The following is a 24,207-nucleotide window of genomic DNA, read 5'->3' on the forward strand; positions in this document are numbered from 1 at the left end:
GAGTGCAAAAGAGTTTTTGTATTAAAATCCAATTGACGTTATCTGCTTCCCTCAAACATGTAAATAAAGTTTACTATCTTGTTAACGAAATTTTTCCATAAAGGTATATTATTACACTATATATATTTAAAAGTAGCACAGGCTGTAAATTACACTAATTTTTTTTTCTGAAATGCATCTGCTCTAGATAATGCTAACAATTGTTCCTTCCATACTGCCCAAAGCGATTTACAGATTAAATGTTATTCCTATCAAAGTACCAATGACATTTTTCACAGAACTAGAAATAACTATTCTAAAATCCAATTAGAACCAAAAAAAAGCCTAAATAGTCAAAGCAATCCTAAGCAAAAAAGAATAAAACTGGAGGTATCACACTACTGGACTTGAATCTATACTACAAGGCCACAGTAATTAAAACAGCATTGAGCTGGTACAAAAACAGACACATAGACCAATAGAATAAGTCAGAGAACCCAGAAAAAAAAAAAAAGCTGCACACCTACAATGATTTGTTCTTTGATAAAGTTGACAATAACTGGCAATGGGTAAAGGATTCCTTATTCGTGGTGCCGGAATAACTGGCTAGCCATATGCGGAAGATTGAAACTGGATCCCTTCCTTACACCACATACAAAAATCAACTCAAGAAGAATTAAAGATTTCACTATAAAACCCATAACTATAAAAAGTCTGGAAGAAAACCTAGGAAATACCATTCTGGATATCAGTCCTGGCAAAGGCTTCATGATGAAGACTTCAAAAGCAATTATAATGAAAAAAAAAAATTAAAAGTGAAACCTAATTATACTAAAGACCTCCTGTACAGCAAAAGAAACCACCAACAGAGTAAACAAACAATCTGCAGAATGGGAGAAAATGTTTGCAAACTATGCATCTGACAAAGGTCTAATATCCAGACTCTATAAGAAACTTATACAAATCAACAAGAAAAAAAAATGACCCCATTAAAAAATGGGCAAAGGACATGGACACTTATCAAAAGAAGTCATACATGTAGCCAACAAGCATATGGAAAAAAATGTTCAATACCACTAATTACTAAGGGAATGCATATGAAAACTACAATGAGATACCACCTCACACCAGTAAGAATGGCTATTACTAAAAACTCAAAAAGTAATAGATGCTGGTTAGATTGCAGAGAAAACGAAATGCTTATACACTACTGGTGGGAATGTAAATTAGTTCAACCATTGCAGAAAACAGTCTGGAGATTTCTCAAAAAACTTAAAATAGAACTACCATTTAACCTAGCAATCTCATTACTGGGTATATAGCCAAAGGGATATAAATCCTTCTACCATAAAGACACATGCACATATATGTTCACTGCAGCACTATTAACAACAACAAAACATAGAATCAACCTAGATGCTCATCAATGCTGGATTGGATAAAGCATGTGTGGTAGATATACACTATGGAATACTAGGCAGCCATAAAAAAACAATGAAATCATGTCCTTTGCAGAAACATGGATGGAGCTGGAGGCCATTAGCCTAAGCAAACTAATTCAAGAACAGAAAACACAATACGACATGTTTTCACTTTTAAGCTATGCATTGAGTACACACGGGCACAAAGAAGGGAATGACAGACAATGGAGCTTTTTTGAGAGTAGAGGAGGGAAAATTGAAAAACTCAATATTGGACATTATGCTCATTACTGAGGTGATGAAATTATCTGTACAGCAAACCCCCTTGACATGCAATTTACTCATGTAACAAACCTGCATATGTACTCCTTGAACCTAAAATAAAAGTTGGAAAGAAAAAAAATGTCGCTTGTATACAAAAAAGTTGTTGCTTGTATACAAAGATACTAGAAACCCCCTCCTTGTTTTTGTAACACAATTTTTATCAGAAAATATTTTAAATTTAACATTTTAAAGATATATTAAGAAAATGCATCCACTCAATAGAATAAAAAAAACTTTTTGGTAAATCAGGGGAAATATTAGAAAAAACACATGCTTACTGTGAGGTCCTATTCATTCAATTCTGAATTTTTAAGCCAAGAAATCAATCAAATGTTACATTCACAGTGTTTGTAGGATAAATAGTACCCAGTTAAGAAGAAGTAGAGTTATTATTAAATATAAATGTTTGAGAGATAGTCTTCTCATGGATGTTCAGCTCATCATCAGACAATCTGCAGTTTAATCAGTTTATAGGCTTCACTAGTAATTACAATAGCATAGGTTAGTCTACCAGTGAGCTCTATCACCATTCCTTTTGTAGCCAATGACATTGGTGATAAAATCTGTGACAAAAAGAAATGTTAATGAAATTCTGATTCTCTCTGTGGGTAATGAACAATTGTTACAAGGATTTAGAGAAAGAGAGTGAGATAGAGATAGACATAGCAATATAGAGATAGAGAGGAACATAGAATTTTAAATACATATATTTATTTAGAGCACTGGATCTGACCTTCTCATTGTATGATACTCACTGCTCCAGATGAAGGGAGAGAGGCAATTTCTTCCTCAAAATATTTTGAAAAGCAATGATTTCTGAAGAAAAGAGGATTTATTTGTATAGGAACCTAAGGATTTGGAAGCAAGAAGGGAGCCTTAACCCCTACTTCTCCGAAACTGTAAGTTAGAGACTCCAGTGGGCCAAGTGGCTTTGACAAGACTTCACTGGCAGGAAAGATCATCAAAAACTTCACATTGTTCAAGGGAAGTCAGTTTTGATGACCTGCATTCTACACAAGGTCTTAATAATTGGTGGGAGGACTGGTTCCAGCACAGAGGGTAACTGAAGCCAGAATCACCATATATCTTAGCTCAGTGGCTGCACTTTCAGAAAAGCCTTTGACCACATGGGAGTGAAATGAAAAGAGTTTCAGCCTAGGATTCTAAGAGGGCACCAGTGAGCACTGGACAGACAGGGAGCCATTCACTAACCATCTGACAACTGACTGCAACAGCAAGAAGCAAGGGCAGAAGTAGACTCATCCACTATTCTGGTTTGCTTTGTACTTGGCATTTGAAAGCTGTGCTAATCCCAGGCCCCCTTCCCAACCCTGAAGGTTGTGGGAAATTAGTGTTGTGGAGAAGGTATTAAGAGAGTGATTCTGGACTTTATTAATAATAAAAGTGGTCTTCTCAAACCATTATTTGGAAAAATGCAAGAAGTGCAACAATATTTATTCCCCAGGTATATGAAGCAAGTAGCAACAATTCCACGGGGCTCAGGCACCACATTGAGACAAACAGCTGTAGCTGATCAACCACAGTTAGTCCTAAACTTGCCAAGTGACTTCTGCTAAGCTTCGTACAACTGAAGGGAGAGAATTCAGAAAGCACATGTATCCAGTGTCTATGCCAGGAAAAAATAAATGCAGCCCTTGACAAATCTTCAGTATGAATTTTGGCATCCTTAATGCCCAAAGTGGCTTTCCATAATTGAATATTTATTAAGTATCCTGGAGAAGCCATTGTTTTCCTTAATAATATCTGATGGCCTATGGCCATCCAAAGTGCTTAATTAGTGTTTATTATAACTGTAAACATATTGTGTACTTGTCATTTCCCTACCATACATCTTATAAAACTGCCACCAAAGACAATGTCCACTAAAATATTCAATATTCCTGGGTGAAAAATTATCTTCCAGTTAATGCTAAAAAGAAAAAAAAATTGAAAGGAAATACACTTTTCTTTGTATTCTGATATCCACTCATTCATTCATTCGTCCATCCTTTCTATTATTTCAATTATTGTCTTAAAGTATGAACTATGTGACAGTCATTTGCTATGTGATGGATATACAAAGATGTGTGGAATGCATCTTAAACCTCTAGAGATGCCCAGATAAAGTGGAAGAGGAAGATAAGCACATAATATGTTAACAGGATGCTGTAGATGGTATGGGCTTATAATGGGGGCCGTATTTAACCTGGAGGTAAAGGAAGACTTGTAAAGGAAGCAATGTATGAGCTGAGTCTTGAAGAGTGGGGGAGAAGCAGGCATCAAGATGAGTCCCAGCTTTCAGACTTGGCACCCGTCAATCCTGGTGCCAGTAACTAAGATAAAGAAGGAACAAAAAAGGACTCATTTCTGGGAGACCATAAAGAGTTCCGTTTTATAATTGCACCTTGATACTGCTGCCTTGGTTTTGATTACAGTATGGCATAGCTGATTGGCACCTGCTTTCAGGTCAGCTGAACCAAGTTCATGTCCCGTCTCTACCACTTTCTAATGACATTACCTTGGGCAAAGGTCTTAAATTCTCAGGGCCATGATTTTCTCACCTATAAAACAGAATTAATGATACATACTTCTTAGGTTACAAGGATTAAAATGTACAATACTAACTAAATTGATAATCCTTTTAATAATCCTTTAAAATAATCTCTTGAGCCCAGTGTGGACCCAAACTGAATCTATTTTGCTTCTCTTTTTTGGTCTTGGTCTTTGCTAATGAGTGGTGCACTTCTTTCTGTTGACTTCTCTCACCTTTATGTCATGCTGGCTGGTTTCCTAGTGCCCTACCTTTTTTCCATCTAGAGTTGAACCTCCTTATTCCCAACATGTTTCATAGCCAGTGTTGAGAAGTGCATACTATCTCACTGTTGTCTTTAAGCCTTGAGGGAGTGAGTAAACAAAAATGAAAGTACATGTTATCTCTGCTGTTCAAATATCTGTCACCTGTTGGAACTACACCTTGCTGATTGATGGGGTGTTTACAGCTATTAACTTTGTCCTAACTTCCTTCATTCTTCAATCCTCCATCATCCAAGGGGAGTAATGTCACCCCCTAGTCTTGGAGTGAAGCCAGGGTACACAGTAATGTCGTTCTGCTGGACTGCTCACGTGCATTGGAGGGTGACAGCTGGATCCCAGGCAGCTGTAGTATGACTAGCTGAAGTGGGATAATCATGAGCTGGGAGGAAAGAGGAAATGCTTTCAGGATTCACTGAAGCACAACTTTAAGAAACACAAAAAAACTGGAGCCAATTAGGAAACTCAGGCTGACAAGCAGCTATCAGGAACCAACTTTTTAAACAAAAGCATCAGGCTAACTAAGAAACAGTCACAAACAGCAAAATATCTTTCAGATAGACGTGGCCAGCAGTAATTAAAGCACATTTCCTGTGTGCTCAGTTTAGCAAGGACTGCCGAACCATTGAAGATATTTTTGGCTACATGCTCATCCAGATTTCAATGCCTTCTATTTGAAGAGGGACGATCAGATGTCTTTCCCCTAATCTATCTGTTTAGCAGGGCATACAGAAGTAGGGCCTTCCAGCCATTCTTAATTCAGATAAAATGACTTCAGCAACGAGAAGAAAAAGAAACACAGCACATGAGGTTAGTAAGCCAGAGAGTTGGGTCAAAAAGTGAATGATCTGACAGACTGACACTGAGGAGTTCAGTATGTTGTGCCAATGAGTCAGAACTAGAGTCAAATCCCAATTCTGCAACAATGTGATGATTTTCCTCCTGGCCATTAAAATGGAGAGAAAGTACCTCTCATGGCTTTCTAAGTATTATGAGAAATAATGCATAGTGTGCTCATAATAGATACTTTAAAAACAATTAGTTCCCTACTTTCTCTTTTATGTACTAATGGAAAACAGTCAGATATAGAAGTGGGACTTCAGTTATGCCCTTAGCTATGCCATATATGACTCTCTCATGATCAGAGTTTCCTTTCTGATTAAAGAAATGAACACGATGTTGTCATAACCTAATTTTGGTATTCCATTTGTAAGTTAGCTAGTAAATAATGCAATTACTTTAACATCTATTTCCCTCCGTGAGGACATAAACTTGAAGAATGCTTTCATTTATGGTATACAGTTTTTTTTTTAAGTAAGCTCCAAGTCAAATTTTCCAGCATGATGTCAGAAAGGGGGAAGGATAGTGAACAGGTAAGATTCTGAGGGCTTCCCTAACCAGAGCAGTCTTTGAAATAGTTCATGTGCTAGCCTTCTCATAAGGTTTTTCTATACATAAACATAAAGGTCCATAGCTGAAAAATTAAGTTCAAAAGTCATTCTTCTATAATATTTGTGTTAAAAAGACTTGGGTAAAAAATTATTAATTTTACACCCTGGGTCAATTAACATGGCCACCCCTCTCATTTAGTCTATGCAGGACCGGAAATTGATACATAGTGTGGAAACAGTTCTCTGTCCCTACCAGAAACATTTCTGCAGTGAACTGGCCCCAATATGACGCAGGGAATAGGAAACTTTTCAAGGATACTGAGTTGGGGGTTACCAAGACAACCTTCAGGTTTGATGATTCCCTATGAGGACTCACAGGACTCAACCTATAGTGATCTTCGTAGTCATGACTTACTACAGCTAAAAGATGCTAAGCATAATCAATACAGGAAAAAGATTCAAGCGGCTAAGTCTGGAGGAAACCAGGAGCAGACTTCAAGAGTCTTCTTCCAGAGGAGTCACATAGGATGGGATTAATTCTCCCAGCAATGAGTTGTGACAGCACATGGGAAATTTAGCCCAGAACAAGTACCAGTTGCCAATGTTTGTCAGTTGCATTTGTGTTATCACAAGGTGTGTTTCAAGGAATTTTCTCCACACATATTCAAATAAGCTTTGATGTTATGTGTTCAGTATTCAAATAACTTGTACTTTTACACATTCTATACTGATTTTCACAAATTTCATTTCCTTGGTGGATTTCAGTGTTTCATCCATGATTGGACTGAGTTAAGCGATCATGTGATATTGCTAACCTTCTACTCGAGGAGAAGACTCAGGTTCTAAAGAGGCAGAGGAGTGTGTGGGGAAAGAACTGGCTGACATTAGGATCTGAGCTGCTTCCTGTGCTCTCTCTCCAACCCCTTGTTTTAGCAAATAGGGCTGCCTTTCAGGATTAGTATGAAGGGCTATTGCCCAAACTCATTTTCCACGCCACCTCTCAGAAGTCCTCACTCCCCCTAGGGGTGAGGAGTTGGAATGGCATGGCAGGTAGAGCAGTGCACCCCTAGACACCTTTATATAAGATATTAAGATCTATTGAAAGGTCATTTATTTCGTTGAGCAGCATGCAACAATCTTGCATATTCTTCACATGTACCCCAAAACCTAAAATGCAATAAAAAATTTTTTTAAAATAAATAAATAAATAAAAAGGTCATTTAAACTCTGAAGAAGGAACAACAGCAAGAAAATAATAGACTTAGTCTTGGGGGATGGATAATATAAAGAATGAACTACCAAATGCCCATTCCACTCAAGTTTCTCTATCAATGAAAGTGGTATTAAGTCCAAATTTAAGAGGAAAACAACTGAAATTCAAAAAGATAAGGGAATTGTAAATTGTACGCAATTCTCCTCGGTCTTCATGAATTATATCATCCTGCTTGCAAAGAGCATGGAGTACCTACAGGAGACCTGGGTTTTCATTTTCTGATTTTTAGAGACAAAGAAGACAGATATGAAGAGTCTACAGATGGGCAAATGTTTTCATGTTCAAAAAGAAGAGAATGTAGTTATAGCAAATAAAAGACTTCTTATCTTGAGATTCATTCTGAGCAAGATCCTATAGATGACAACAATAGAACATTGTGATATTATACTGCATGCCAGGCATTGTGCCCCGTGCTTTACAGATCTTAACATTTAACATCCACAATGGCCTTCTGAGGTAGGTACGTCTGAGGTTCTCACTGTGCTGCTCCCTTGCTTAGAGTCTCACCTTCTCCAAATGGGCTAAAGATTTTCTCTCAAAATCACATTCTTCTGCTAGAAAATAATTCTGATTAGTACAACACTTTTCCACCACATATCATAAAGGATAGGGGTGCAGTGGAGGGAAATAGGCTTCTTCTCTATTAAAAATTATTATGAAAATCCTATTCTGTGTTCTGAATGTGCTTCCTTTCTCTGATCCAGACAATCTGAAATCTGTAGGAGAATCACCGAAGGACCAAATCAAGGTTCCCTGAGTGGGAGACAGTTATTGAGTTACCTGGTCTCTCTGCTGTCCCTGTCATCCATGAGACTGGGAAAGTGAGACTGGCCTCTTCCATTCCCCAAAATCTACAGATAGCCTTTCTCTAAGCTTCATCCAGCAATGAGAAGTGTGCCCTCATCTTTGAAAATGCTGAGGGTGTAAGGTGCTTGAGCTGGGATTAAGGAGAGACTGTATAAACCTTTGTTTATTCTGAATATTAGCCTATTTCATATCATTCATCCAGGTCCATGTAATTCCTGGTTCAAGTATTTATTCTTTCATATTATTTGCCTGTTCTTGTGTAAACCAAAATTGATGGAGAGAACTCTGGGTAGCTACATCTGTTTCTCGGATACAGTCCTCTTATTCTCATGGCCATTTGCATTTCTGAGATCCTAATCCTATTCTCTTAGCTTTCTGCTATTTCCGAGAACTCTGGGGTTACATCTGACTGGGGGCAGCCTTCTTTTTTAGTACAGTCCTGTCCTGCTTTACCAAGAACTTCTTCCTTGCTGATCAAATTTTCTCTAGAACAGTAATTCTCTTCATGGTTTCCTTCACCATATGAAACTTGATACAGACAACAGGCTAGGTTAAAATACTTTTTCTTTCTTTATTTTCAGCTGAATGGGTTTTCAAAAACTACACACATGCTCAAATTTTAATTTTAGTGTAATCAGTTTGAGTGAGTTGTTTGTTGTTTGTTTTATGGTTTTTATGTATAAATGTGAAAGAGCAAGATAATAGGGGAAGAGACGTGAGAAAGGTCTTTCATTGCTTTTGTTTGGTTGGTTGGAAATGATGCAATTTCATGGTTATATGAGTATCACAAAAAAGACTACCTAAACAGGCATGCTGAAAAATCAGAAGAACTCGGTTTTTTGGTTCCTTTAAGGTCAGACTAAGGTAATGGTTGAGAGCTTAAGCTCCGGAGTTTGACAAGCCTGGCTTTCAGTGCTGGCTTCTACACTTACCCACTCTATGACTTAGTGACTTAGTCTTTTTCATACACAATTTATTAAAATATCTCATTGTGAGGTGGAAATTATATAATACATAAAACATAGTAAACACCTAAAAAAAGAGTAGTCGTTATTTTAGTAGAAACTAGATAAATCCTTGCATTATTTTGGGGCTAGCCTCATGAATAACAAGAGTAGGCTTTGTGGTCTAATTTGAGTTACGCCCTCATGATCCGCTTGCTCATCCTCCCACTGGCCTTCAGGAAGTAAGGCTCTTGAATTTAGTTTATTAAATAAGCTGGATTCAATAGAGTGCAAGATTTAAAAAAAGAAAAAAAAACAACTTTTCCTCTTGCCACTGTCTCTTTGAATCTACACTGCCAACTTGTTCTTTCTCTACCTCTGAGTGAATATTGGACAGAACTCATAGTTCACATGATACTATTAAGTAATAAGGCACTATTAAATAAGTTAAAACCTAATCTTATTCAAAAGTCACATAAATCTAAACTCATTCAGTTTAAATCTCCCTCACACCAGTTCAGGTCTCCTTTAGGTTTCCAAGCTGTGGAGGTGGAGAATGGCTGCTGGCTGCTGCTTTATTTCCTTTCTTTGTTCTTTATTAAAGCCTGTCTGCAAGAAGAAAAGATTGAACTAGTGTTAGCTCCCAACATCTCAATTCAAATTAAGTTATTAAATTAGCTCTCAACTCCTTACTTCCCCATGGCAGCCTCAGTGGGCATCGCTGATTCCCTTTAACTATGGGTACAGTTGTGCCCATTTTGGCAAGGAGAGAAAGAGTAGGGACCTCAGCTTCATCGGTCTGACTCCCCTCTGCAGAGGGTCTTAGCCAGGCTGGTATTTGGGGGTGTCCATGGCAACGGGCTGGGTTGGCTTGTTGTGGCTACGTATCACAGACAGGGCAGGCTACATAATTTGTGGGTTCCTGTGCAAAATTAAAATGTGGGATCCTTGTTCAAAAATTATTAAGAATTTTAAGACAGCGACAGGAGGGCATTAAGCTAAGCTCCAGACAGGTCACATGGCTCTGAACTGTACCCATAGCTAGAGGGAATCATCTTTAATCATTAAACAAATCTAAGAGGAACATGTGACAGGAAGTCAAGTGAAGAATTAGGGTTCTGTTCCCAGGCAGGAGTGGAGACTAAGAACAAAGTCCAGAGCTGAAACAATAAAAGGAGGTGATTCAAGAAGAGGCTGAAGGATTCCCAGAAAGAGACCTGAGGGCGCTGGCTGGTTTATAAAGTCATTAATCCGTGGTGTTATTTACACCACTGTGCAGGGTGCCTGAGTGAGGCACCTGTACAAAGCTCTATGAGCTCCCAGTGCACAGAGTGATGGGCAGCCTTCCTCTAGACTTGGCCCAGGAGCCGTGCCTCACACTATTTCCCCATCGGCACGGGGTCTCCCTTCAGGTCCCTCATCAAAGCCCCAGCAAATTTTCATGTGGTGGATGACAATGTTCAATGCTGAAAGACTGACATAGCAGTACAGAAAGAAAGGTCCCAGAAGCACCTATTCCTTAAGAATAGTCAGCAGATCATAATGCATTGAACGTCAGACTTTCAAAGCAAGTCTGCATCTACGGTTTCATGGACATAATATCCGTGTTCATAGAATCACAAGGTTGAGTTTCAGTAAAAACATCCCTGATAGATGAGGCCATCAGAGCCCTCTTTCTGAAAGGCAAAATGTGAGAAGACTGGCCACTGACCGCCACAACCTCCCTGAGCCTGGAATCAGCTCTGGGCCCTACTCCGCCCTGTGGGTCCCAGACAGGGTAGGGCCCAGAGCTGACCTTGTCTCACTGCTGACCTTCAGCTTCACCACAGCTTGGCTTTCCTCTTCTTGATGCTATTTCTTAGCCAGGAGGAGAAAGTGCAAGGAAGGGGTTGGACATTGTTCTGCAAAGATTAGTGAGACCCTTCTCTCAAAAATAGATGTTATCTATTTCATAGACATGAAAATGTCTTCCTAAATACTAAAATATTATATGTGAGTTGCTTTGATCTGCAATGTCCTGCCATGTCACTGTGGCTCAGATTACTTCAAAATGGTCAATTGATGTAAAAAAAATCAGTGGCTTCTCTACAATGTAATCCAAATACTTGTCACATATAAATTTTTTTTTTGAGACAGAGTCACTCTGTCACCCAGACTGGAGTGCAGTGGTGCAAGCTCAGCTCACTACAACCTCCACCTCCTGGGTTCAAGCCATTCTCCCACCTCAGCCTCCTGAGTAGCTGGGATTACAGGTATGCGCCACCACACCTGGTTGATTTTTGTATTTTTTATAGAGACAAGATTTCACCATGTTAGCCAGGCTGGTCTCGAACTCTGGACTCCTTCCTTGCACTTTATACAAAAATTAACTCAAAATGGATTAAGACATCTAGGCAATACCATTCAGGACATAAGCACTGGCAAAGATTTCATGACAACATTGCCAAAAGCAATTGCAACAAAAGCAAAAATTGACCAATGGAATCTAATTAAACTAAAGAGCTTCTGCACAGAAAAAGAAACTATTGTCAGAGTGAACAGGCAACCTATAGAGAGGGAGAAAATTTTGCAATTTATCCACCTGACAAAGGTCTAATATCCGAATCTACAAAGAACTTAAACAAATTTACAAGAAAAAAAACAAATGACCCCATTAAAAAGTGGGCAAAGGACATGAACAAACAATTCTCAAAGGAAGACATTCATGTGGCCAACAAACATTTGAAGAACAGCTCAACATGGCTGATCATTAGAGAAATGCAAATCAAAACCACAATGAGGTACCATCTCACACCGATCAGAATGGCGTTTATTAAAAAGTCAAGAAACAACAGATACTGGCAAAATTATAGAGAAATAGGAACGCTTTTACACTATTGGTGGGAATGTAAACTAGTTCAACCATTGTGGAAGACGGTGTGGTGATTCCTGAAAGATCTAGAACCAGAAATAGCTTTTCACCCAGCAATTCTATTATTGGGTATATACCCAAAGGAATATAAATCATTCCATTACAAATGAACAAACGCATATGTTCATTGCAGCACTATTCACAATAGTAAAAGACATGGAATCAACCTAAAGCCCATCAATGATATACTGAATGAAGAAAATGTAATACATATATGCCATGGAATACTATGCAACCATACAGAGAAACAAGATCATGTTTTTTGCAGGAACATGGATGGAGCTGGAAGCCATTATCCTCAGCAAACTAATGCAGAAACAGAAAACCAAACACCACATGTTCTCACTTATAAGTGGAAACTGAACAATAAGAACACATGGAGACAGGGAGAACACATGGAGACATGGAGACACTGGGGCCTGTCAGGGGGTGGGATAGGAAGAGAAAGAATATTAGAAAAGATAGCTAATGGATGCTGGGCTTAGGTTGATAGGTGCAGCAAACCACAATGGCACACATTTACGTATTTAACAAACCTGAACATCCTGCACATGTACCCCAAACTTAAAATTATAAATTTCTCCTGAGCTAAAACCTTTGTTTAAGTCTAATATTGTTTATTTATTTAATTGTTCTCAATGTAGATATTTAAAATTGTGTTTAAATACTATGTTGTCACTAATATGTTTTAAAACCTGTTAAAGGGAGACAAAATTATCCCAATATTGTAAAAAGAAAATGCTTTATGCATGAGTACTTATATATAATGCATATTGCTATATAATTTTAGTGTTAAATGATATAATACAATAAAATGATATAATTTATATAGCATGTCACACACACATACACACACACACACACACACACACAATGTTTAAAGAAAGAGAAAAAGAAGATTGAGAAAAAAAATCCACCAAAAAAATTATAGTAATTCTCTGGGTAGTAGAGTTGGAGATGGTTTTTATTTTCTTCTTTACCTTTTTCTCTGCTTTTCAAATGTTTTACATTGATAAAACATCGCATATTGTCAGAGGTGACAAATTATTATTTTTAAATGTCCCTTGTGAGCCAATAAGACATGTTTATTTAAACATTTCCAGGCTTTAAAAAACACTCCTTTAATATAGTCATGACATTTTCTTGCAATATGCATGTTCACACAACTCCTTGCCCCACTAGAATTTATTATCTTAAGATATGTGATTTACCTGTTTTTATATTCCTATCTACTCAGCTATTTAGTATACATAGTAAATGCTTAGTAAATGTTTGTAGGATATGAGAATACATATATGAGTAAATGCAGCCAGGCTATTTTAAAATTCAGACCAAGCTAAATAACTTTACTTTTGTTGCCTTTTCCCCAAGCTTACCGGTTCATTTTCTGTACTAATTTTAAGTAAAATTTTAAACTCTTTCCAAAACATTTAATTTTACTTTCATAAAAACAAAACCTTTTTCTTGTAATCATTTTTTCTTTGGTTTCCCTAGTATTCTATTAAATTATATAGTTAAAAATAGCGAGTTCAACTGGCATGAATAAGCTAAGTTTCAAAACAGCAGACTACTGGGGAGGATACAACTCAAGTGTGGAAGAAGCGAGGGAGAGAACTAGAAAGTGGCACGAGGGCAGCAATACTTCAACATGCAAGGGACATTCGTGTGGGTTTAAAAGAAAACTGGAGCAAGTAAGCCAAGCGGAGTTCAGTTAAAAGAGCTCTGATTTGCTTGCATCAGGCCACCTGCTTTGCCTACAAGATTCTTTTGAGGGCACCAGTACTCTGTGCATCATGAGCATTTGCTCCTGCTTTTCGGAAGCAAAATGAAATGGCTGAAAAACAAGAAACAAAATCAACTAAATTAAACAAAGAAATAAGAGCTCAAATCCTCTGTTCAGCGTGTGTGTGTGTGTGTGTGCGTGCGTGTGTGTGTGTGTGTTTCTGGCACTGAAAGAGTTAAATTTTGGAAAAATAAATCAATTAGATGTAAGAGGGGAAAAAAACGTCCAGTCACTTTGTTACAAAAATATCCTACATTCTGGGAAACTGGCCCAAAATCTAGGAAGATTTGGATTTCATATTAGACAAGCAGCATCAGCCACAGAAGAACTTTCTAGTAAAAAAGTGTGCATAGAAAAAAACTGTAATTAGTTGAAAGAGAAAAAAATTGAAAATAAACAGGGAGGGCTGGGCATGGTGGCTCATGCCTGTAATCCCAGTACTTTGGGAGACCAAAGTAAGTAAATCACCTGAGGTCAGGAGTTCGAGACCAGCCTGACCAACATGGTGAAACCCCGTCTCTACTGAAAATACAAAAATTAGCTGGGCTTGATGGTGAATGCCTATAATCCCAGCCTCTCGGGAGGCTGAGGCAGGAGAATCACTTGAACCTGGGAGGCGGAGGTTGCAGTGAGCCGAGATCATGCCATTGCACTCCAGCCTGAGCTATAGAGCAAGACTCTATCAAGAAAAAGAATGAACAAACAAGAAAGAGAGAGAGAGAAAAAGAAGGAAGGAAGAAAAGAAAAGAAGAAAAAGAAAAGAGAAGAGAAGAAAAGAAAAGAACCAGGAGGTCAGAAATCATCAGAAATTGAGTTTGGTTTATGTCTAAATTACCCTTGAACTTCCATCTTAAGTATAGTGCTTGCATGCTTAAGTTTAAATGGTTTGATAGATTTTTCCCCCAAAAAAATTACAGTTTAGTTAAAACTTTGATTAAGACCCTAAGCCTTATTGTTTGAATTCTGTAACCATCCTAGTATTCCTAGAATATGTAGCCCATCAACATTTCAGAATTTTATTTTGATGAGTAAATAAAACTAAACATAGATATAAACTTAGGTACACAGCAACCATAAACATCATAATTACACACATATATATGTGTATATATACACAAATTCATAGATTAAAATTGCTTCTCCACTCCTTCACTTGAGTTAAGGAAAAACTCAGGGAAAGTGTCTTCATTTAACACTGAACTGAATTTGTTTATTTTTCCTTTGCTGCACCTAGCATTTTCTTTGATTATATATTATTAAGTTATATTATTAGAGACTATTTAGAGTATTGCATAAGTGTTTTGAAAGGCAAATTATTTTCTAATGAAATCAGCACTATTTCTTACAGCAGATGTGACTCATAAAATACCTGTCAACAGATGAGGAAAGAAATCTATTTGTGTAATGGGTAAAAGATACATATATCTTGTTTTGCAAAAAGAGACTAATGTTCAGAAGTTTTAAGATCTTTATATAAACCAAGGTGCTGTTTTAGCAATTATATATATATAAAATAAAGTAATATAAAATCAATCATTAAATCACATACAAATGTATTTGGACAACTCATCTGATCTATACTCGTTTTAAAGAAAAATGTGCAATATAGTCATGGTTGTTTCCATGTCTAGAAAAATGTGAAAAAAATCCAAATGAAAATATTTGATAGATTTACTTTGCTGATATGATATTTGTTCTGCAAAGAAATGGGACAATAAACATTGCTAGTAATAAGATATGATTGAAATTTGTTGTAATATTTAGTCTTAACAGTTTTTCTATTATTTCTTTTCCATGTTCTATTTTTTTCTTTCTTTACTTTTTATTTCATCACAATGCAAAAATCTATAAAAGCAGACACTTATCCTCAGAAATTGTGCTTTCCTTTATACTTCAACATTGAAGTAATAATTAGTGCCACCTGGACATCTAATCAACTTTTTTCCTTTTTCAAAAATATCCCTCCTTACACCAAAAGTACGGTAATAAAAGAAAAAAAGATAAATTTGTCATCAAAATTTAAAACTATTGTAATACAAAGGACACAGTCAAGAGAGTGAAAGACAACCTATAGAATGACACAAAGGTTTTTTCAAATTATGTATTTGATAAGGGACTTGTATCCAGAATATATAAAGAACTATTACAACTCAATAATAAAAAGACAAATAACCTCACTTAAAAAATGGAAGGATTTGGATACACATTTCCCCAAAGAAGATACACAAAGGACCAGTAAGCACAAAAAAAGATGTTCAGCATCATTAGCCATCAGGGAAATGTAAATCAAAATCATAATGAGACACCACTTCATACCCACTAGGATAGCTATTCTCAAAAAGTCAGAGAAGAACATGTGTTGGCAAACATATGGAAAACTGAAACTCTCATATACTGTTGGTAGGAATATAAGATTAAGAGCCACTTTGGAAAACAATATGGCAGTTCTCAAGTGGTTAAATGTAGAGTTATACAATCCAGCAATTCCACTCCTAGTTATATACCCAAAAGAAATGAAAACACATGCTCACAAAACGATTTGTACATAAATGTTTATAGCAGCACTATTCACAATAGTCAAAAAGTGGAAACAACCAAAATGTCTACCAATTGATGACTGGATAACTAACTGTGGTCGATCCATACAATGGAATATTATTTGACAATAAAAAAGGATTAAAACACTGATACATACTACAACTTGGATGAACCTTGAAAACATTATACTAAGTGAAAGAAGCCAGACACAAAAGACCACACATTGCATGATTCTATTTATGTGGAATGTCAAAAATAGGCCAATCTACAGAGTCAGAAAGTAGTTTTCAGGTTAGTGGGTTTCCTGTGACTGAATGGGGAATGGGGAGATTGGGAGTGACAGCTAAATAAGCTTTTAAAAAAATAACTCCTTTATCTAGAAAGAGGAAGCTCTCTTGCAGCAAGATATTGGCAAGCCTACAAGTTGTTGCAAACTCAATCTCATGAATTCTTATACATTTGTGTACTCACCTGTCCCTGGTAGTGGAGAAGCTCTGAATTTAGCCTCAGAAGTGCTAGGTTTCGTGTCCTGTATTCCTCTTACTAGATGACCTTGAGAAATTTGCTTAACTTTTCCAAGTCTTATTAGATATAGATCATAATAACTACCTCACAGACACATTATGACTAAATAAGATGACATCAGTTAGAAGGCTTATAAACTATAAATTACTATACAAATGTAAGTGGTTGCTGTTGTCATTTCCATAGGCTCAGGGCCTTGAGAAGTCAGGCCTAAAGAGACCTGCCTCGAATCACTAAATTATACCAAATTCAAAAGCCAAAATCTTTTCTTTCCATAAGTTATTGGGGTACAGGTGGCATTTGGTTGCATGAGTAAGTTTCTCAGTGGTGATCTGTGAGATTATGGTGCACCCATCACTCGAGCCAAAATCTTAATCTACAGTGAGAAATCACACTACCAAGCAGACAGAATAATGTCAGTCTGTTCACTCATTTCCTTCCAAGGAAAGAAATCTATTTGAGAAACCCAGTTACCATCAGAAAGTTGCTTAGAGAGTGTGGAATCAGGGCCACGGAGTTGGATTATTTTGGAAGCATTATGAAGATAAAGCAAACTAATGGATCTCTTTCCTCCTCTATGGGGATAGAGCTGTCAAACAGACCAAACACCCTTCCTTCTTTAATGCAGTAGACTGATCACAAATATACCCTTACACTGCTATTTTTCCAGGTAATATTTCTCCCACTCTGATTATTTATAACTACCTCCACTCAGCACTCTTCATTTCACACATTGTTATAACAAGCCAATTCCCAATTTCCGATTCCTTTTGTATTTATTGCATTTTGTGGGAGACTGCTTTCCTGGTGACAATTTGCAAAGTACAATTCCTCACTTTCTATAAAAACTTTGACCTAAGCATTTCCCAGAAAAAGCTAATCTCTCTACATGGTGTGGCTTCTTTTCCGATCCAGTTGCCTTGTCTTCTTCCAAACAACTATCTCCAAAGTGAAAAGTACTCTACAAGTGTGAATTATTATGATCACTGTTAGTTATGCAGATCAATACCTTAATGCTTGGTTACCATGGCATGATTAGAACCTTCTGGTAAAACACAATCCTCAATGTCTCTAACTTTTCTGCCTTCCTGGCAAACACATACTACCATTTTAAAAAATCAGCTTTACTTGGGAAAAAAATGTCTGTAGTTATAAAAAACATTCAAGTCACTGGACCATTCTTACTCTCAATGAAAGTTTTCTGCTATTCTAAAATTAAAATGTAACTATTAACAGATTTACTGAGTGTGTCCAGAAATGTAGATATTATTATTGATCTCACATGGCATAGTGGAGAGAATGTGATTTCAGAATCAGAGAGTTAGTTTTAGATTATGACATGGCCTCTTATGAGTATGTGTCTTGGTCTAGTTACTTAACCACTCTGAACTTCACTTTCTTTATCCATTACAAATAACACATTGGGGATGTCCTACAGCAGTGAAAAATAAAGCAAGATAGCAAGCAGAGTAATTGGTATGTTGTAGGTACAATATAAAAGACAGCTATTATTGTTGGGACCCTTGCATTCTTTAAAGAGGCCTCTATCTTTGTGAGTTTAAAATCAGTATTGGTCTTGGCTTGCTAGGTGACCTTCATGAAGTCTGGATCTTTCTGTTCATTATTTGAAAAGTGAAGGGAAAGTGACATTTTTCATGTTTAAAAGTAATAACAGTGTGGTTACATAAGTTTTCCTCAGCCTACTGAATTTTTTTCTTATATATTTCAAAAAAGTGTCTCAGTGCATTATAGAACCTAAGTAAGGTTTATAGGGCAGACTCTTAGAAATGACCTTCTATGTGGAGAAACACAAACAGTATCTGTATGAATTTTCTCATCTGATCTCACCCACTATTTCAGGAGAGAGAGCAAGAGAGAGAGAGAGTAGCTCACAGCATTATAGGCCTCTGACTTCAAAGCATCTTAGTTTTTAAACTGCTGTTTGACTTGGAAAAACCATGGTCAGATGCTCAGCCTTTTAAAAAATCAAACACCATTTAAAAGTCCTGCTAACTGCATTCCCTGGGTTTTATAACCTGATTCTTTTCCAGAAAGGGAAGAATGATCTGTGAAAGGAATACTATGTAATGAAGCATTTTTAGTGAGTCAAATTTTTTACTTTCTAAAAGTGCTCTGAGTGTTGATGACACTAGTGCAACTCTTCCACTGAATAAAACAGATGCAGAAAACAGAAAAATCTAAGAGGAAAGGCCTGGTGCAGAATACCAAATTTGACAGTCCTACATGAAGCAAAGGGAGTTTTTAAAATTTCTTATTTCTTGGTGATGTCCCCAGCTGCTTTATGCTCTTGGGCTGGCCTTTCAGGTTTCTCGAGCCTGTCCTACCCCTGCCACAGCATCTCAGTCACTCAAAGGAAAATTGATTCCTTATTTTCCATTGACCTCTCATATTAGTCTGCTAGGGCTGCCAGAACAAAATATTATAGCCTGGGTGGCTCAAACCACAGAAATTTATTTTCTCACAGTTGTTGAGGCTAGAGACCCATGATCAGGGTGTCAGCATGTCAAGTTCTAGCGAGGACATTATAGATGTCCTTGCTTATCTATGTCCACTGTCTCACTGTGTGATCTTTTGACCTCTTTGTGCACAAATAGAGAATGGGAGCAAGCTCGCTCTGGTGTCTCTTCCTAAAAAGGCACTGATCTCATCAAGAGGACCCCACCCTCATGACTTCCTCATAACCTATTACCTTCCAAAAGGCTCCACCTCCAAATATCATAATGTTGGAGGTTAGAGCTTTAACATGGGAATCTGGAGGCAAAAACAATTTAGTCTATAGCACTCCTTTAAACCTCTCCCTACCATATCACTTTACTGAAATGTAATAGCTTCATGGTTTATTCTGCCTTATAGTGTGACAGTCACCAGATAAAGTGAACGGATACACTTGCGGAAGTTAAGTAGAGATTTAAACCCACACCAAATTTAAAGTCTGAACACAAAAGTGTCAGTGGCTTATTGTTCAAAGGGTTTTACATAATAACTTTACTTTGATGAATTTGCCAATATTCAGAGATCTGTCTTTAGTCTTCCAGACTCAGAAATCAGTCTTTGTAAATCCAGCTTTCAAAACCCAACCTCTAATGAGAAAATTCACATTTACATAGCTCATGAAACTTATGTACAAATAAGAATGCCAATACATTTATAGACAATGATAAATAAAAACTCTCACACACACCAGAGTATTCACATTGACACAGACTCAAAATTCTAACGTGTTATGATCAGAAAGCTGCTTGCTAAACAATAATTGAGAGGACAAGAGATTAGCTTCATAATTAAAATGTCTAGTGTTATGAGGTTAAGAAAATCTGATCTGTTCACCCTCACTGTAGAAATAGCCTTAAACCTAAAAGATCATGAGAAATAGTCGATTGGCAGGACCTTCTCTTTCTGAAGTGTACCCAGATTGGACCTCCCAAGTCACTCTGATTTGCCAGACTTCTGTTGCTACATTATGCCATGGATGATGAAATTCTCTAGTCTTGCTAAGGCCTGGGAGCCACTGCACCTCCTTAGTAAGGATATTATAATGTGAGAGTTCAGGGCAAGGGTTCAAGAGCCCGACAATCTCAGTTCTGGCTCTTTCTGACCATGTGACCTAGAGGACTTCGTTGAAAATGTCCTAAACATCAGTTTCCTCCATTGCAATATTAAGAAAATCATCTCATTTAATTTGCAAAATTGTTGTAAGAATTATGAATGTAATATTTTTCACAAACTAGCCTTAGTAAATACTAAACAAATCTTACCTAATGTGGGAATTTACAAATCTGTTTATATTCATTACCTGATTTTATAGTGTGACTACCAGGGCACAATCTTATTTGTCTTATTTCCAACTTCCTTGCAGCTATGGTTTATCTCATATTTACTCCTGGAACCTATCTATCATACTGATTATACAGACATGGTTAACTCTTTCTAGAGTACACACTGACTTTTCTGGCCACCGACAGAGGACTTCAGGAGATACCATTACTTATCATTTTTCTAGGACAGGAGTGGAGAGTTCAGGCCATAAAAAGAGAGAGCATCACTATGGAAAGTTTGTAATAGTGTTTAAAGGAGGCAGCAGAAGAGACTACAGAGGTAAAAGGCAGAGGTAAACTGCTTATGTTTTCATGACTTTGCCAAACCCAGGATTACCTCTTTCCTTTATCTTATACTTTCTTTATTGCAAAATATAATATATCTATTTAAAAGTATATATTCTGACTTTGTTCATAACTGTTTCCTTGCTTTTATTTATATTTTTGCTATCTTAACATTGGTCCCTAGCTATTCTAGTTTCATAAATATAATCACACATTATTTTGTATCTGACTGCTTTGTCTTAATTTTATGTTTTTAACTTTCATCCATGATGTTGGATATAGTTGGGGTTAGTTCATTTTCATTACTGTATGGTATCCCATTCTATGAACATAACATAGATAATTTATGTATTCTACTTTTATAGAAATTATTTTGATTCTCTGGTTTCATTTCAAATACTATAAATTTTTCTCCTTTTACTAAAGATTTTCATGAAGAGGAACAACTCTGAGTCTTAAATCAATTTTTGAAACCTTATTTTGGCAAGGGTCTCTATATAATATATATTAATATATAAAAATAATTAAAATTATTAACATAATTTTAAAAAATTATTTATGTTCCAATTTTATCTATTCTGAATAATGCTTCTTTGAACATACTTGTATATGTCTGGTGTGAATCTACAACAAAAGAATCAAATGAACATTTAAAAATTTTTAAAGGTAGTATGTGAAAGTAAGACTGCAACAGATTGGTTTAACAGCAGATGGGACACAATTTCTATTAAGTGAAAGACCTATCAATGCAAAGGACTCAAAGTATAGAGAGAAAAAGAACTGATAGGATTTTTAAAAATGTAGAAAAGATCCAATGTTGAATTGTGTGGCCTGACCTAGTCCCAGCCAGTCAAGGTGCTAATATTCCCTTAGTCACAGGATTGAATCAAAAGTTGGCAAGTAATTTGTTTGGGTGCAATCAGAACTAATCTTGGAGGCTAGTATCGAACCACTGGGATGTAATGCTCCCTTTTCCATTGAACTTGAACCTGAAACTTCAGTGTTGACCTGGAACTTCTAGACTGGTGTCTAGATGTAGTCAAGAGAGAAGTCCTGATAAGATCGTTTGAGAGCCACAACAATCCTATCCTTGACTGTTCTGTTATGTGAGAAAATATTTCTGCTCTTGCTTTAGCTCTGTTAGAGTTGGTTTTGGCTTTGTTTTGTTTTCTCACCTTCAACAAGAGCCTTAACTATAAATACTTCTTCACTTTCGTGCAGTCCCCAAATGCCCTCTTGCATGTCATCCAAAAGGAAAGGTAGAGCTAATAGTATGGAGAGCTGTAGACCAACCCCCTGGACTATCTCCTAAAGTGTTATGATCTTGAATCTGGCCCTTTCCCAGTAAAGCTACAGCCTTGCTCTAGAAGGCTGACTGGCAGCATATGAGACAGCTGTGCAGAAATCTCCTTCTTCATTGGCTCCCCAGTGACCTATATTCATCTAGCAAACCTTGCATTCCTCTGTCCCTTGCTCATTTTTTAGACCCTAAGTTTAACATATTGTTTTAATTAACATTTTAAGAGCTAAACTCAGAGAGCAGTAATTATATCTGAGTGGGAAGGTTCGTGATTACTCTCTGAATGGTATCACATTCAAAGTAAGTAAAGAAATGCTTGTGAATTTCAATTGCTTTTCCTTTTCAGCCTGAAGATAAACCTAACATTCAAAATTGCCATCAGACAGAGAAGAAACCCTGCTTGTTTACATCTCTGTAAACTGACTTCTCTGAGCCTCATGGCCCTCTCCTCTTGAGTTCTCTTTCCATTCCCATCTCCTTTTCAGTTGTAATATCCTAGGCCCCGGGCTCTGAGCTTTGAACTCTAGGCAGGGCACGATTTACCGATTGGCTGATTATTTGACACATAGAAACTGCCCTCATTTGCAACTAGACTGAAAATTGTCTTTTTCTTTCAGTTTTATACTATCCTTTATTCCTTCTTTTTCACTGGGATAATATTTTTTAAAAACTCCTGGATCAAGCTTTGGTTCCAATATTTCTTTATATTCTTTGTTCTGCCTTGCTCTTTATATCCCCTCCCCCTCAACCCACACGCACATAAAATTAAATAAGTCAGAGCTTACAAACTGGCAGGCTGTAAAACTGGCCCACAGATACGTTTCATTTCACCTTAATATATTTTAAATTTTTGTCTTTGTTATATGTAGTTAATATCAGGAGATGCCACATAACAATAATCACTTCAGGATTTTCTTGAAATGTCAGAATATCTGGCACCCTGAGCCCAAATTCCTTTACAGCAACAATTAGATAGAACTAAATAGCAACAGCACCTTTTATCTTACAGCTGGTCCACTTCACTCATTTACCCACTTCACTCTCCCACTTGGGGCCGCAGGAAGGCAGCATGGTGCAGAGTAGAAACAGCTGCAAAGTGTGACCACTGGGCTTGGGCAGCCCATGGACTTCCCTGCACCAACATGGTGTCCTGTTGTACTGAGCAGGGACAGAAGCAGCTCAGAATGCTGGACTTCAGAGAGCCTTGTTCTTGCAGTCAGGGACTAGAAACCCTAAGCAGTGATCTGTTAGTGGACATGGGACCAAGGAAATGTCAGTAGTTGCCACAGGGTGAACAAATGGTAGCCAAGATCAGAAACTCCCAATGCCTCAGCATTGAAGGAAAATGGAATGACGAAAAACACAAATTATGTTACCTTATCAGAATTTTTAAAATTATTTCTTCTATATATCTGAATACATAGACTGAGATTCATGCTCTCCATACTATTGATTGAGACCTCATTTTAAAATACTTATTTTCTCTGCATATAATCACTGACCACATTATTTTCTCTTTTTCTTATTTTTTTTTTCTTAAATTATAGGCTCGAGGGATATATGTGAATGTTTGATACACAAATATATTGCATAGGGGTTTGGACTTCTAGTGAACCTATCACCCAAGTAGCCAACATAGCACCCAATAGGCAGTCTTTCAACCTTGCCCCCTCTTAACCTCCCCACTTTTGGAGTCTTCAGTGTCTACTGTTGCCATCTTAACGTCCAGGAGTACCCACTGTTTAGCTCTCATTTATAAGGAAGAACATGTGGTATTGTGTTTTCTGTGTCTGAGTTATTTCACTTAGGATAATGGCTTCCACCTGCATCCATGTTGCTGCAAAAGACATGATTTCATTCTTTTTTATGGTCCTGTGGTAGTCCATGGTATACATTAATACCACATTTTCTTTTAAACATTAAACATCACATTTTCTTAAAAATTAAACACCATATTTTCTTTATCCAATCTACTCTTGACACTTAGGTTGATTCCATGACTTTGCTGTTGTGAATAGGGCTGCAATAAACAAAGGTGCATGCTATCTTTTTGAATAAATCGTTTATTTTCCTTTGGGT

General features: G+C 37.0%; 1 non-coding gene across 1 annotated transcript; it reads left to right on the forward strand.

The window, feature by feature from the left end:
* Positions 1-21,204: 21,204 nt before the first annotated feature.
* LOC135271899 (U5 spliceosomal RNA) lies at positions 21,205-21,319 on the forward strand. The gene has a single exon (XR_010340024.1). It is a non-coding gene; the product is annotated as a U5 spliceosomal RNA (small nuclear RNA).
* Positions 21,320-24,207: the final 2,888 nt, after the last annotated feature.

The sequence above is a fragment of the Aotus nancymaae genome, unplaced genomic scaffold (assembly GCF_030222135.1).
Source record: "Aotus nancymaae isolate 86718 unplaced genomic scaffold, 86718_ANA_hifiasm-v0.15.2.pri h1tg000006l, whole genome shotgun sequence".
NCBI lineage: Eukaryota > Metazoa > Chordata > Mammalia > Primates > Aotidae > Aotus > Aotus nancymaae.